This window comes from Chelonoidis abingdonii, chromosome 2 (assembly GCF_003597395.2).
Source record: "Chelonoidis abingdonii isolate Lonesome George chromosome 2, CheloAbing_2.0, whole genome shotgun sequence".
In the NCBI taxonomy this organism is placed as follows: Eukaryota; Metazoa; Chordata; order Testudines; family Testudinidae; genus Chelonoidis; species Chelonoidis abingdonii.
The window spans coordinates 81,051,529-81,065,153 of record NC_133770.1 but is presented as its reverse complement, the minus strand read 5'-3'; the positions used below and the strand labels follow the sequence as shown (position 1 = coordinate 81,065,153).

Below are 13,625 nucleotides of genomic sequence, written 5' to 3'. Positions count from 1 at the left end.
ATTTTTCCCCACATAGACCTATTCGCTCCCAAGAGAGAACAGGAAATGCCAGGTGGTTCTGCTCTTCCATGGACGCTTAAACGCTTTAGGCTCCCTCTCAGAGTATATCCTGTATCCGTGGAAGAGGCATCTACTTTGCTTTCCCACCGTTCCCTCGTCCACATAGTCCTATGTCAAGCCCGCAAGGGACAGAGCCCACTTGATCCTGATTGCTGCCAGCGTCGCAGGCAACGCTGTGTTCCACATTTGTTCGACCTCATCAGTTGGCGACCCGATTCCCTCCACTCTGGCCGACCTCATAACACAGGACTTCGGCAGGACTCATCATCCGGACCTTGCGTCCCTCATCTCACAGCTTGGTTTGCTGCAAAAAACACGGATTGAGCTAGTCTGATGCCATTGCTCTGCTCAGCAAGAGGTGCTCTGGGCAGTACGGAAGACCATTCTTACTAGGATACCATAATCTCGGCAAGTGGAAGCGTTGTCTCCTGTTGGTGCGCTCAGTGTAACTTAGTCCCCAGCAGTATTCCGTTGCCCACTGTACTGGACCTACTCTGGTCCCTAAAAGAGCAGGGCCTAGTGGTCTCTTCCATAAAGGGTTATCTGGCAGCCATTTCCCCTTCGATCTGGGGAAAATATGACCGATTCATATCTTCCTCGATTTATAGTCTACAAGGTTCCTCAAAGGACTGGGACGTTTGTATCACTCAAGTTAGACGCCCGACCCCACCTGGGATTCTACAACCTGAGTGCTAACGCAACTTTGGGTGCTCCCTTTAACTCACTGGCTACCATGCTCGCTGCTGGTACCTTTCCTGGAAGACGCTTCCTCGTACTATTACTCGTCGGACGAGACGAGTATTGGTTCAGCTTGAACAGCGGACCCCACCGTTACCACTGTCATCCAATAAGGACAAGGTACACGCTGCGACCGCATCCCCTCTTCTTCCTCCCTAAGGTGGTCTGCATTCATGTCAACCAGACATTCTTCCTCCCAGTTCTCTTCCCGGATAGCGCCCCACTCATCCGCGTCGGACCAACAGCTTTACACACCCTGGATGTCCGCAGGGTTTAACCTTTATATCGAGAGAACCAAACCTTCCAAAGGTCACCATCAGCTCTTTATAAGCTTGTTGCGGACCGGAGAAAGGCTTCCAACGTCTCTTCCCAATGGGATTTAATCTTGGGTAATTTTTTTTTTTTATTTTTTTTTTTTTCTTTTTGCTTTTTTTTTATTCGATTGACATGCTAGTGATATGTGCGTCCCGTTCTGGCTAGCCCACTCCAGCCACACCACTCTACTCGGGCCTGCTCATCTGCTGCCTTCACTTGGCCCGACTCCCATTCAACGAAATATGTCGGGAGCTACTGGTCATACTGATTCACACTCTTGCTGCACATTAACGCCATTGGTCAACAAGTCCATAAGATGATACAGCATTTGGCTCAAGCCACAGATTTTGCATTGCTGCAACTTCTCGCTCGCGAACCATCAACGCTTAGGTAGGCGTTGGAATCACCTTTATTGGAATCGATACGAGCAAGCATTTGAAGAAAATCAGACGGTATCTCACCTTTGAACTGTTGGTTCTTCGAGATGTGTTGCTCATATCCATTCTCAAACCCACCTCCTTCCCCTTCTGTTGGAAGTAAGCCGGCATAGAAGGAACTGAAGGATGTTGGGTCGGCCAAGGAGGTATACATGCCGCCGCCATAGCCGCGCCACTCTAAGGGGTCGCCAGCCACCCAGCGAGTGTTGCTAAGAGGTAAAAATCTTCCGAACGAGCGTGCACGCGGCGCATGCCAACCTAATTGGAATGGAATGAGTCAACCACCATCTCAGAAGAATCACAATCAAAAGGATGAGTAACCGTCTTTTTATAATCTTTGTCTAGAAACTGTATCTTTTAATATTTAATGTTTGAAAGTTTCAACTGCAACTAGTTCCATGGTTCCCTTTGTTTTTTCATTAGCATAACCTCAAATGTTTTACTGTGCTGAGAAATACAAGATAAGAAATCACAAAATAAAAACCTTTGTGAGTGGTTTAAGAATGTATACCTTTATCCTTAAGATTTGTGAAACAAAGGCAGTATAAACCAACTAATGATTGTTTTATGAAGGATTTTGTTGTTGTATTGTCAATCCAGCTCCCACTTGCAAAAGAGCACGAAGGAAAAAGGAATGTTAATAAATGAGTTAAAAACTTTTTTTAACATTTCAGGCGTTCCCGACACACAATTTTTTGTCTGTAGTCAGTTTTTAAAAAAATACTAATTTTATATGAGTTGAACTCTGCACAGCTTCTGAGATCCAAAATTATCAATATCGTTCAGGCAATTGTAGAGTGCAAATATTTCTATAATACAAGTTATTGAGAAATGTTATATGAAAACTGTGAAGTTTAAGAAAAGTCTTTTCTCTAGCTGGTATAAACCTTTGTGGGCAAAGATGTGTATATTGGTAAATTTATTTTTTTTATAATTGTAGTGAAACAGACAAACATAATGGGCTTACTTTTCATTTACTATAAAATAATTACCCTGCTCTGGCAATGTAACTTCATAACAGAAAAGAAAGGCACCAAAGAATACCACAGTATTCTTCCAGCATGTTAAAGTAATATGGGCTGGATGAATGGATTAAGGTGGGTAGAAAGCTGGCTAGATCATTGGGCTCAACAGGTAGTGATCAATGGCTTCATGTCTAGTTGGCAGCCGGTATCAAGCGGAGTGCCCAAGGGTTGGTCCTGGGCCAGTTTGTTTCGATATCTTCATTAATGATCTGGAGGATGGCATGGACTGCACTCTCAGCAAGTTTGCAGATGACACAAAACTGGGAGGAGTGGTAGATATGCTGGATGGAGGTAAAGTAGGTTTGATAATACAGAGGAACCTAGACAAATTAGGGATTGGGCCAAAAGAAACCTGATGAGGTTCAACAAGGATAAGTGCAGAAGTCCTGCACTTAGGACAGAAGAATCCCCATGCATGCTACGCGACTAGGGACCAATGGCCTAGGCAGCAGTGCTGCAGAAAAGGACCTAGAGGTTACAGTGTATGAGAAGCTGGAAATGAGTCGACAGTGTTGCCTTCGTTGCCAAGAAGGCTAATGGCTTTTTGCTGTATAAGTAGGGGCATTGCCAGCAGACTGAGGGACATGATCATTCCCTCTATTCGACATTGGTGAGCCTCAACTAGAGTACTGTGTGCCGTTTTGGGCCTCACACTACAAGAAGGATGTGGAAAAATTGAAGAGTCCAGCAGAGGGCACAAAAAATGAATAGGGGGCTGGAGCACAGATTTATGAGGAGAGGCTGAGGGAGTGGATTGTTTAGATCTGCAAAAGAGAAGAATGAGGGGGATTTGATAGCTGCTTTCAACTACCTGAAAGGGGTTTCAAAGAGGATGGACCTAGACTTTTATCTATGGTACCCGATGACAGAAACAAGGAGTAATGTCTCAATGTGACCTCATTCTCTGCCGTAGCACTTTGACACATTTGGGACAGATTTTCTGCCTTATGTTGCTGAGGTCCTTTTAAGATTTTCTGCTACAGTGGAATTTGATGAATGCTTGGTCCTTGACTGCTTTTAGATAGAGTTCACGATTTAGTCAATAATATAATGATTGGGTGAATATGGCGACTTAAAACTGACAGTAAGTGAGCCAGGAACTCATAGTTCTCATCCCAGCCCAAGAAACTCTTCCCCTAGGTTCAGCAGTATTTGGGCAGAAGAGTCATCAGTCAGTCCCCCTTTCCTCTCTCTCGCAGTCAATGAGCAGATGACAATTCACCATAACTGCTAATACACAACAGTTGGATTATGAATCATAGAATCTCCAGGTTGGAGGGATCTCAGGAAGATATAGTCGACCCCTGCTCAGAAGCAGGACAATTCTCATAAATCATCCCAGCCAGGGCTTTGTCAGCCTGACCTTAAAACTTAAGAAAGGAGATTCCACCACCTCCCTAGGTACCCAACTCCAGTGCTTCACCATCCTTCCTAGTGAAAAGATTTTTCATAATCTCCAACTAAATCCCCCACTGCAACTTGAGACCATTACTCCTTTTCTGTCATCTGTACCACTGAAACAATCGTAGGTCATCTCTTTGAAACCCCTTTCAGGTAGGTGAAGCGCTATCAAAATCCCCTATCTTCTCTTTGCAGACTAACAATCCCAGTCCCTCAGCCTCTCTCATAAATCTTGTGCTCCGCCCTAATCATTTTTGTTGCCCTCTGCTGGACTCTTCCAATTTTTTCCTCCTTATCTTGTAGTGTGAGGCCCAAACGGCACACAGTACTCCTAGTTGAGGCCTCACAATGTCGAATGAGGGGAATGATCATGTCCCTCAGTCTGCTGGCAATGCCCCTACTTATACAGCCAAAAAGCATTAGCCTTCTTGGCAACAAGGCACACTGTTCGACTATATCCAGCTTCTCATACACTGTAACCTCTAGTCCTTTTCTGCAGCACTGCTGCTCGGCCATTTGGTCCCTAGTCCGTAGCAGTGCATGGGATTCTTCTTCCTAAGGCAGGACTCTGCACTTATCCTTGTTGAATACTCATCAGGTTTCTTTTGGCCCAACTCTATTTGTCTAGGTTCCTCTGTATCAAACCTACCTCAGCATATCTACCATCCCTCCAGTTTTAGTGTATCTGCAAACTGCTGAGAGTGCAGTCCATGCCATCTCCAGATCATTAATGAAGATATCGAACAAAACTGGCCCCAGGACCAACCCTTGGGGCACTCCGCTTGATACCGGCTGCCAACTAGACATGAAGCCATTGATCACTACCTGTTGAGCCCAATGATCTAGCCAGCTTTCTACCCACCTTATAGTCCATTCATCCAGCCCATATTACTTTAACATGCTGGCAAGAATACTGTGGGTATTCTTTGGTGCCTTTCTTTTCTGTTATGAAGTTACATTGCCAGAGCAGGGTAATTATTTTATGTAAATGAAAAGTAAGCCCATTATGTTTGTCTGTTTCACTACAATTTAAAAAAAATAAATTTACCAATATACACATCTTTGTCCCACAAAGGTTTTATACCAGCTAGAGAAAAGACTTTCTTAACTTCACAGTTTTCATATAACATTTCTCAATAACTTGTATTATAGAAAATATTGCACTCTACAATTGCCTGAACGATATTGATAATTTTGGACTCAGAAGGCTGCAGAGTTCAAATCATATAAAATTTAGTATTTTTTTAAAAAACTGACTACCAAAAAAATGTGTGTCGGGAGCCTGGAAATGTTAAAAAAAGTTTTTAACATCATTTTTAACATTCTTTTCCTTCTGCTCTTTTGCAGTGGGAGCTGGAGTTGACATAACTAACAAAAATCCTCATAAACAATCATTAGTTGGTTTACTATGCTTTGTTTCAAACTTAAGAAAAAGTACATTCTTAACCACTCACAAAAGGTTTTTAATTTTGTGATTTTCTTCTTGTATTTCTCAGACAGTAAAACAATTTGAGGTAATGCAATGAAAAAAACTAAGGGAACCATGGAACCAGTTTGCAGTGATACTTTCAACATTAAAATTTAAAAATGTACAGTTTCTGACAAGCTTTTAAAAAGACGGTTACTCACCTTTGTAACTGTTGTTCTTCGAGATGTGTTGCTCATATCCATTCCAATTAGGTGTGCATGCGCCGCGTGCACGCTCGTCGGAAGATTTTTACCCTAGCAACACTCGGTGGGTTGGCTGGGCGCCCCCTTAGAGTGGCGCCGCTATGGCGCTGGATGTATACCCCTGCCGACCCAATGGCCCTTCAGTTCCTTCTTGCCGGCTACTCCAACAGAGGGGAAGGAGGGTGGGTTTGGAATGGATATGAGCAACACATCTCGAAGAACAACAGTTACAAAGGTGAGATACCGCTCTTGATTTTCTTCAAAATGCTTGCTCGTATCGATTCCAATAAAGGTGATTCCCGCCCGTACCTAAAGCGGTGGGTCGGAGCGAGAAGTTGCACAACAAAATCTTGAGCCTTGAAGCCAAAATGCTGCCATGCATCTTATGGCACTGTTACCAATGCGTATGTGCAGCAAGAGGTGTGAATCAAATGACCAGTAGCTCCCGACATAATATTCGTTGAATGGCGGAGTGGGCCAAGGAAGGCAGCAGATGGAGCAGGCCCGAGTAGAGTGGGGCGTGGAGTGCATAGCCAGAACGGGAACGCCATATCACTATGCATGTGCAATCAGGAGTAAAAAAAAAAAAAAAAAAAACAAAAAAAAGAAAAAAAAACAAAAAAAAAAAATAAAAAAAAAAAAAAAAAAAAAAAAATTACCCAAGATAAATCCATTGGGAAAGAGCTGGTAAGCTTTTCCTCCGTCGCAACAAGTTTACAGACTGAGGTGACCTTTGGAAGGGATTTGGTTCTCTCCGATATAAAAGGTAAAGCCTGCGGACATCCAGGGTGTGTAAAGCTGTTGGTTCCGACGCGATGAGGTGGCGCTGATCTACGGGAAGAGAACTGGGAGGAAGAATTTACTGGTTGACATGAAAGCAGACCCACCTTAGGGAGAAAGAGGGGTGCGTCGCAGCGTGTACTTGGTCCTTATGGAATGAACAGTGTAACGGGGGGTCCGCTGTACAAAGCCTGAACCAATCTCGTCTCGCCGAGACGTAAATACGAGGAAAGGGCGTCTTCCAGGAAAGTACAGCACGAGCAGGTGCCAGTGGTTGAAAGGACAACCAGAAGTTGCTAGCACTCAGGTGTAAATCCCAAGGTGGGGTCGGGCGTCTAACTTGAGTGATACAAACGTCCAAGTCCTTGAGGAACCTTGAGACTATAAAATGAGAGAGAATGAATCGTCATATTTTCCCAGATACGAAGGGGAAATGGCTGCCAGATCAACACCTTTATGGAAGAGACCACTAGGCCCTGCTCTTTTAGGGACCAGAGGTAGTCCAGGACAGTGGGAACGGATACCTGCCTGGGGACTAAGTTACACTGAGCGCACCAACAGGAGAAACGCTTCCACTTTGCGAGATATGTCATCCTAGTAGAAGGCTTCCTACTGCCCAAGAGCACCTCTTGGACTGAGGCAGAGCAATGCAATTCAGACTAGCTCAACCATGCAGCAACCAAGCTGTGAGATGAAGGGACTGCAGGTCCGGATGATGAAGCCTGCCGAAGTCCTGTGTTATGAGGTCCGGCCAGAGTGGCAGGGAAATCGGGTCTGCCACTGAGAGGTCGAACAACATGGTGTACCAGCGTTGCCTTGCCACGCTGGAGCAATCAGGATCAAGTGGGCTCTGTCCCTGCGGAGCTTGAATAGGACTATGTGGACGAGTGGAAACGGTGGGAAAGCATAAAGTAGATGCCTCTTCCACGGGATCAGGAATACGTCTGAGAGGGAGCCTAAGGAGCGTCCCTGGAAGGAGCAGAACACCTGGCATTTCCTGTTCTCTCGGGAGGCGAATAGGTCTATGTGGGGAAACCCCCATTTCCGGAAAACAGAATGGATGACGTCCAGGTGAATTGACCACTTGTGAGACAGGAAGGATCTGCTGAGGTGATCTGCCAGGGTGTTCTGGACTCCTGGCAGAAAAGACGCTACCAATTCGATGGAGTGAGCTATGCAAAAGTTCCAAAGGTGGACAGCTTCTTTGCAAAGGACGGAGGAGCGTGCTCCGCTCTGCTTGTTTATGTAAAACATGGCCGTTGTGTTGTCAATGAACACTGATACACAACGGCCTTGGAGATGGTCTTGAAACACCTGGCATGCGAGGCGAATTGCTCTCAGCTCCCGCACTTTGATGTGTAAAGCCAGTTCTTGAGGCAACCAGAGGCCTTGAATGCGGAGTCCCCCGAGGTGTGCACCCCAACCCAGAGATGACGCATCCATGGTTAGGGCCATCAAGGGTTGAGCTGGATGGAATGGCATCCCTGCACAGACTAGAGTGGGGTCTAGCCAACAGGTCAGGGAGCCCAGAACCTTCCTGGGGATAGTGAGCACCGAGTCCAGGCTGTCTCTGCGTGGTTGGTACATTGAAGCAAGCCAGGCTTGGAAGGGATGGAGGCGTAGCCTGGCGTGCTTGGTCACGAAGGTGCAGGAGGCCATCTGACCTACTAGGCTGAGGCAGGTGTGCACCGATGTTGTCGGGAAGGTTTGAAGACTTTGGATTAATGAAGCCATTGTCTGAAAACGTGACTGCAGGAGGCAGGCTCTGGCCACATTGTAGTCCAGAACCGCTCCAATGAAGTCTATTCTCTGCGAGGGCATGAGGGTAGACTTTTCCGTGTTGATCATGAGATCTAGGCTCCTGAAGAGGTCTCTGACGATGTGCAGGTGCTATAATACTTGCCATTGGGAAGTCCTTCGAATGAGCCAGTCGTCGAGATATGGGTAGACGTGTACTCGATGACGGCAGAGCGAGGCGGCGACTACCACCATGCACTTTGTGAAGACACGTGGAGCTGTAGAAAGGCCAAACGGAAGTACAGTAAACTGGAAGTGTTAGTGGTTGACCACAAAACGGAGGTACCGTCTGTGCGGTGGGTAAATTGCGATGTGGAAATATACATCCTTCATATTGAGGGTGGCATACCAGTCTCCCGGATCCAGGGATGGGATAATGGTCCCCAGGGATACCATGCGGAACTTCAGTTTTATCATGAATTTGTTGAGTTCTCGCAGGTCTAGGATCGGTCGTAGACCTCCCTTTGCCTTGGGGATTAAGAAGTAGTGGGAATAAAACCCTTTGCCTCTCATGTCCTTTGGCACCTCCTCTATGGCTCCCATGGCTAGGAGTGACTGGACCTCTAGTAGGAGGAATTGTTCGTGAGAGGGGTCCCTGAAGAGGGACGGGTAGGGAGGGTGGGAAGGCAGGGTTGAGGCAAACTGGAGGTGGTATCCCTCTTCCACCGTGCGTAAGACCCAGCAATCTAAAGTTAGGTGGGACCAGGCAGGGAAGAATCGGGAGAGGCGGTTGAAAAACGGAGGAGAAGGATCCGGTGGGGTAACTGGTGGGCCGTCCTCGGGCGTCCCATCAAAAGTTCTGCTTAGGCCCCGCTGGTGGTTTAGGGGGTGCCTGATTTTGAGCTCCTTGAGGGCCAGACTGTCTCCAATGATTCCCTCTCCCACGCCTTCTAGTAACGTCCTGACACAGCCTAGTCTGGGCGTAAGGATGGTGTAGCTGGGGCCTGAAAGTCCTGCGTTGGATCACTGGCGTGTGCATACCCAGTGAGCACATTATAATGCGATTGTCCTTCAGACTTTGCAACCTGGGGTCAATCTTGTCTGAGAAAAGGCCCTGGCCTTCAAAGTGTAAATCCTGAATAGTTTGTTGCAATTCAGGGGGAAGCCAAAAGATACGCCTCATCGTTACTCCTGATGCCAGAGTTCTGGCTGCAGAGTCCGCTGCATCTAGAGAGGCCTGGAGGGAGGCTCTCGCTACCTTTTTACCCTCCTCATGTAGGGCCGTGAATTCTTGATGGGACTCCTGGGAAAGAAGCTCCGTAAACTTCCCCAGGGACACCCAAGTGTTAAAGTTATACCTACTTAGGAGGGCTTGTTGGTTCGCCACCCTAAGCTGGAGGCCCCCGGCCGAGTATATTTTGCGGCCTAGTAGGTCCATACACCTAGCTTCTTTTGACTTAGGAGCCGGGGCTGGCTGGCCATGACGCTCCCGTTCATTCACCGATTGGACAACTAGAGAGCAAGGAGGCAGGTGAGTGTAGAGATATTCATACCCCTTTGAGGGGACCATATATTTCCTCTCTACTCCCCTTGCTGTAGGTGGAATTGAAGCTGGGGATTGCCAAATGGTGTCCGCATTAGCTTGTATAGTGCGGATGAACAGGAGAGCGACTCTAGTAGGTGCATCAGCCGATAGGATGTCCACGATCGGGTCCTCTATTTCAGGGACCTTCTCCACCTGCAAGTTCATATTCTGAGCCACTCGGCGCAAAAGGTCCTGATGGGTCCAGAGGTCAATTGGTGGAGGGCCTGAGGAGGATGTCCCCGCGACCACCTCATCAGGCGAGGAGGAGGAGGAGAGGCCCGGGACCAAAAGGTCCTGTGGTGGCTCCTGTACTTGATGGGCATCATCTGCATCTGCTGGAACCTCGGTGACTGCAGATGGCATTGGTGCCTCATTCGTGCCTGTGGGTGGAGGGCGGCTTAGTGTTACCTCTGGTGCCTGGTGTTCTGATGGGGCCGACCATTAAGCCACTGATCGTGCACCTTGGCTTTGGTGGTATGCCCTCGGTGTCCAGAAGGACCAGTGATGAGGCCCTTGCTCGTGGCTCTGCCTCTCCGAGAATATATGGCTGGGGACGTCAGAGTCACGCTCCTGATGATAGGATGCGCTACCAGCCTGCGATGACACCGATGTGTGTCTGGAAGGCCATGGCGGTGCCAATAGGCCCTGAGAGGGTGCCACTGATCTCGACACTTGGGCCCAGGGCGGTACCGGGGAGCGGTACCGGGAGCTATAATGGTACCGCGAGCGAGACCAGGACCTTCTACCGTATCGGTGCCGGGAGGTCAACCGAGATCTCAAGTCCCTTCATCTGGAGCAACTGCGGGATACACGGTGCCAAGATTGGTGCCATGAGCCGGATCGGTACCAGGAGTATCTGTCCGGTGAACAAGATGTCGAACAGTGCCACGAGTGTGAACGGAGCCGGGACTGCGAGCGGTGCCGAGAGCGGGAACAGCGCGATCAAGAGCGTCTGCGAGACCGGGATCTTGAACGACGTCTCTCTGGTGGACCAACAGAAGGAGGCCTTACCATGGGCAGCTTGCCAATGGATTGTATGACCTGCACTGGTGGTGCCGGGGGTTGAGGCCGTGTTGACTCCGTCATTGCGATGAGCTCCCTTGCCGTGGAGAAGGTCTCCGGCGTAGAAGGGAGGGCAAGCTCTACCACAGCATGAGCTGGGGAGCTGTCGGGAACCGGACTCAACGGCCTTTATGGGACCAGAATCGACGGTGCTGAGCTTGGCAGAGCCACAATCTGTGGAGTCGCAGTCGACGGTGCCGCTGCAGATGACGGTGCCGGACAAGCCGTCTTGGAAGAGCGCTCCTTCCGTGCAGCCGAAGTTGAGGCACTATGTTGCTTCCCAGGTCTCAGGGACAGGGAGCAGTGCCAAGCAGATGTCAGTGCCGGTAAGGGTCGGTGCCAGGACTCCTTCTCGGTACCAGAGCGGTCCGGTGCTGGAGGAGCGCTCCTTACCAAAGCAGTCTGTTGGGCACTCGGCACCGACGCTGCAGGACTAAGCGCAGACTCCATGAAGAGCTGCTTCAATCGAAAGTCCCGCTCCTTCTTCGTCCTCGGTTTAAAGGACTTGCAAATGCGGCACTTATCAGGAAGGTGGGATTCCCCAAGGCACTTGAGGCAGGAGTCGTGGGGATCCCCTACTGGCACTGGCTTTTGGCACGCAGAGCACGGTTTGAATCCTGGGGCCTTGGGTATGGGCCCGCACCGGGGGTGGAGGAAAGGGGCTAACTCCGATCCCCCCCTGAACTATATACACTAACTATAAAGATAAGGACTAACTATAACTATAAGAACTCGAACTATAGACACAGTAACAGTAAAGAACTACGAGTAGCTAGGGATGTGGAGATCAGCAAAGCCGCGCTCCACAGTTACAACGACCGTCATGGGCGGTAAGGAGGAACTGAAGGGCCGTAGGGTCGGCACGGGGATATATCCAGCACCATAGCGGCACCACTCCAGTGGGTCCCCAGCCGACCCTCCGAGTGTTGCTAGGGTAAAAATATTCCGACAAGCGTGCACGCAGCATGCGCACACCTAACTGGAATCAATATGAGCAAGCACTCGAAGAAGAATAGTATGTCTTGATTTTTAAAAAATCCTAAAAAACAGTATAAAGGGTTTTCATTCTCCTCTGTTTGTAAGGGTCTAATCACAATCATGCAAAGTCCAAAAGCACTTTCAAAATTAGATATTCCCTATTATCAAAGTCAGATATCCTATTTTCTCAATTTGTAACAAATTGAGAACATAAATCAATAGACTTACAATGCTAAAGAATGTTATACATTACACAACAAAGTAAAAAATAAACCCACTTTAACCTCTTCAAATCCTAAGTGACCATGTGTAATCATGGCTAGCCAGTTAAGGGAAACAAATCACGACTAGCCAGTTCTATAAAATGATTTCAATGTTAATTAAGTGTAAAAAGACTACACTATGCGGTAATAATTTTATTTGCATGCATTATTCCAACATCTTTTATTAATAAAGTCTAAAACAAACAAAAACTAAAATCAATTTACAAGTAAAATTACTCTGTTATAAACTTTACAGCACAGAACCAAAATTTACATTTGTATATGCAGAGCAAGAAGAAATAACATTTTCTCTTAAAACAGCTGATCTGCCCTTTTCTGAATGGCTTTCTTCCCTCTGGGAATAAACTTACCGATCTTAGGGCAAGTCTACACTATAACACTATATAAGCGCTCTCCCATCAGCATAATTACTCCACCTCCATGAGAAGTGGAAGCTATGTCAGCTAGAGAGCATCTCCCACCAACATAGCACCAGTGTGCATAGCGCTTTGGTTGCTATAACTTGCATTGCTCGGGGAGGCGTCTCTTTTTCACATCCCTGAGCGATGTAATTTATAACAACATAAGCAGTAGCATAGACCAGCCCCCAGTGTCTTCCTACTTCTCTTCTCACTATTCGTTCATCCAGCATCAACCTGCACTCTTGCCTTTCACACAATCTGGCCAATTCTAGGGTTGGTGCTGCTACCCCAGGGCTCTAGCAGGTATCTAAAGGGTCGGGGCCATAGAGATAGCTGGAGCCCCAGATCCTTTAAATAGCCCCCGGAGCTCTGGGATAGCAGCGGCGGGGTTCCAGCAGCTATTTAAAGGGCCCAGGGCAGTAGAGGCAGCAAGAGCCCCAGCCCTTTAAATAACCCCCAAAGCCCCGCCGCCGCTACCCCAGAGCTCCAGCAGCGGGGTTTTGGTGGCAATTTAAAGGGCCTGGGGCTCCAGCTGCTGCCAGGAGCCCCAGACCCTTTAAATTGCCGCCTGGGGAAGCCGAGCCACCCCGGTACACCGTACCGGGGAGTACCGGCTTACTTTCACCTCTGCTTTCATGGCAGGAGCCATGAAAGTGACAAGAAAGCTGAGCAGCTAGAGTCCTGCTGCCCCCGCTCCCCTGGAGAGCTGGGCGGCTTCGGACCCTGATCACAGCTGGGGTGAGAAGCCCAGTGGCAGCCCCCCCCACAAGCTGGGCAGCCTTATCAAGTTCACAGATCAGTGAGCAGTGAACTTGACAAGGCTGCCTGGCTTTCCCCTGCTCCACGCAGGAACAGGGGCAGGGGGCACTCCTGGTGAGGACACAGTCCACCAACCCAAGGAGGATAGTGTGAACAAGCACCACGGCAGTCATTACTGAGGTGGCTGCAAGTCAACCTAATATCTGTCAACTTAGGGTAAGTCTGCATTACAAACCTAAGTTTATTCTTGTGTTAATACTATTAAATCCTTCTTGAAATATGTATGTTCCATTATACTCAGAGCACAGGTGCAACATCCATAGTAGATGAAAGTGCCAAGAATAAAAATTTAAGAGTAAAACAATGAAAAACCCATTATGATGCTAGAATTT

At 48.0% G+C, this 13,625-nt stretch overlaps 1 protein-coding gene across 3 annotated transcripts in view; it reads right to left on the bottom strand.

Moving 5' to 3' along the window:
• Positions 1-13,625, bottom strand: part of ANO10 (anoctamin 10) — a 284,686-nt gene that overhangs the window by 202,545 nt on the left and 68,516 nt on the right. The gene's annotated exons all lie outside the window — the stretch shown is intronic.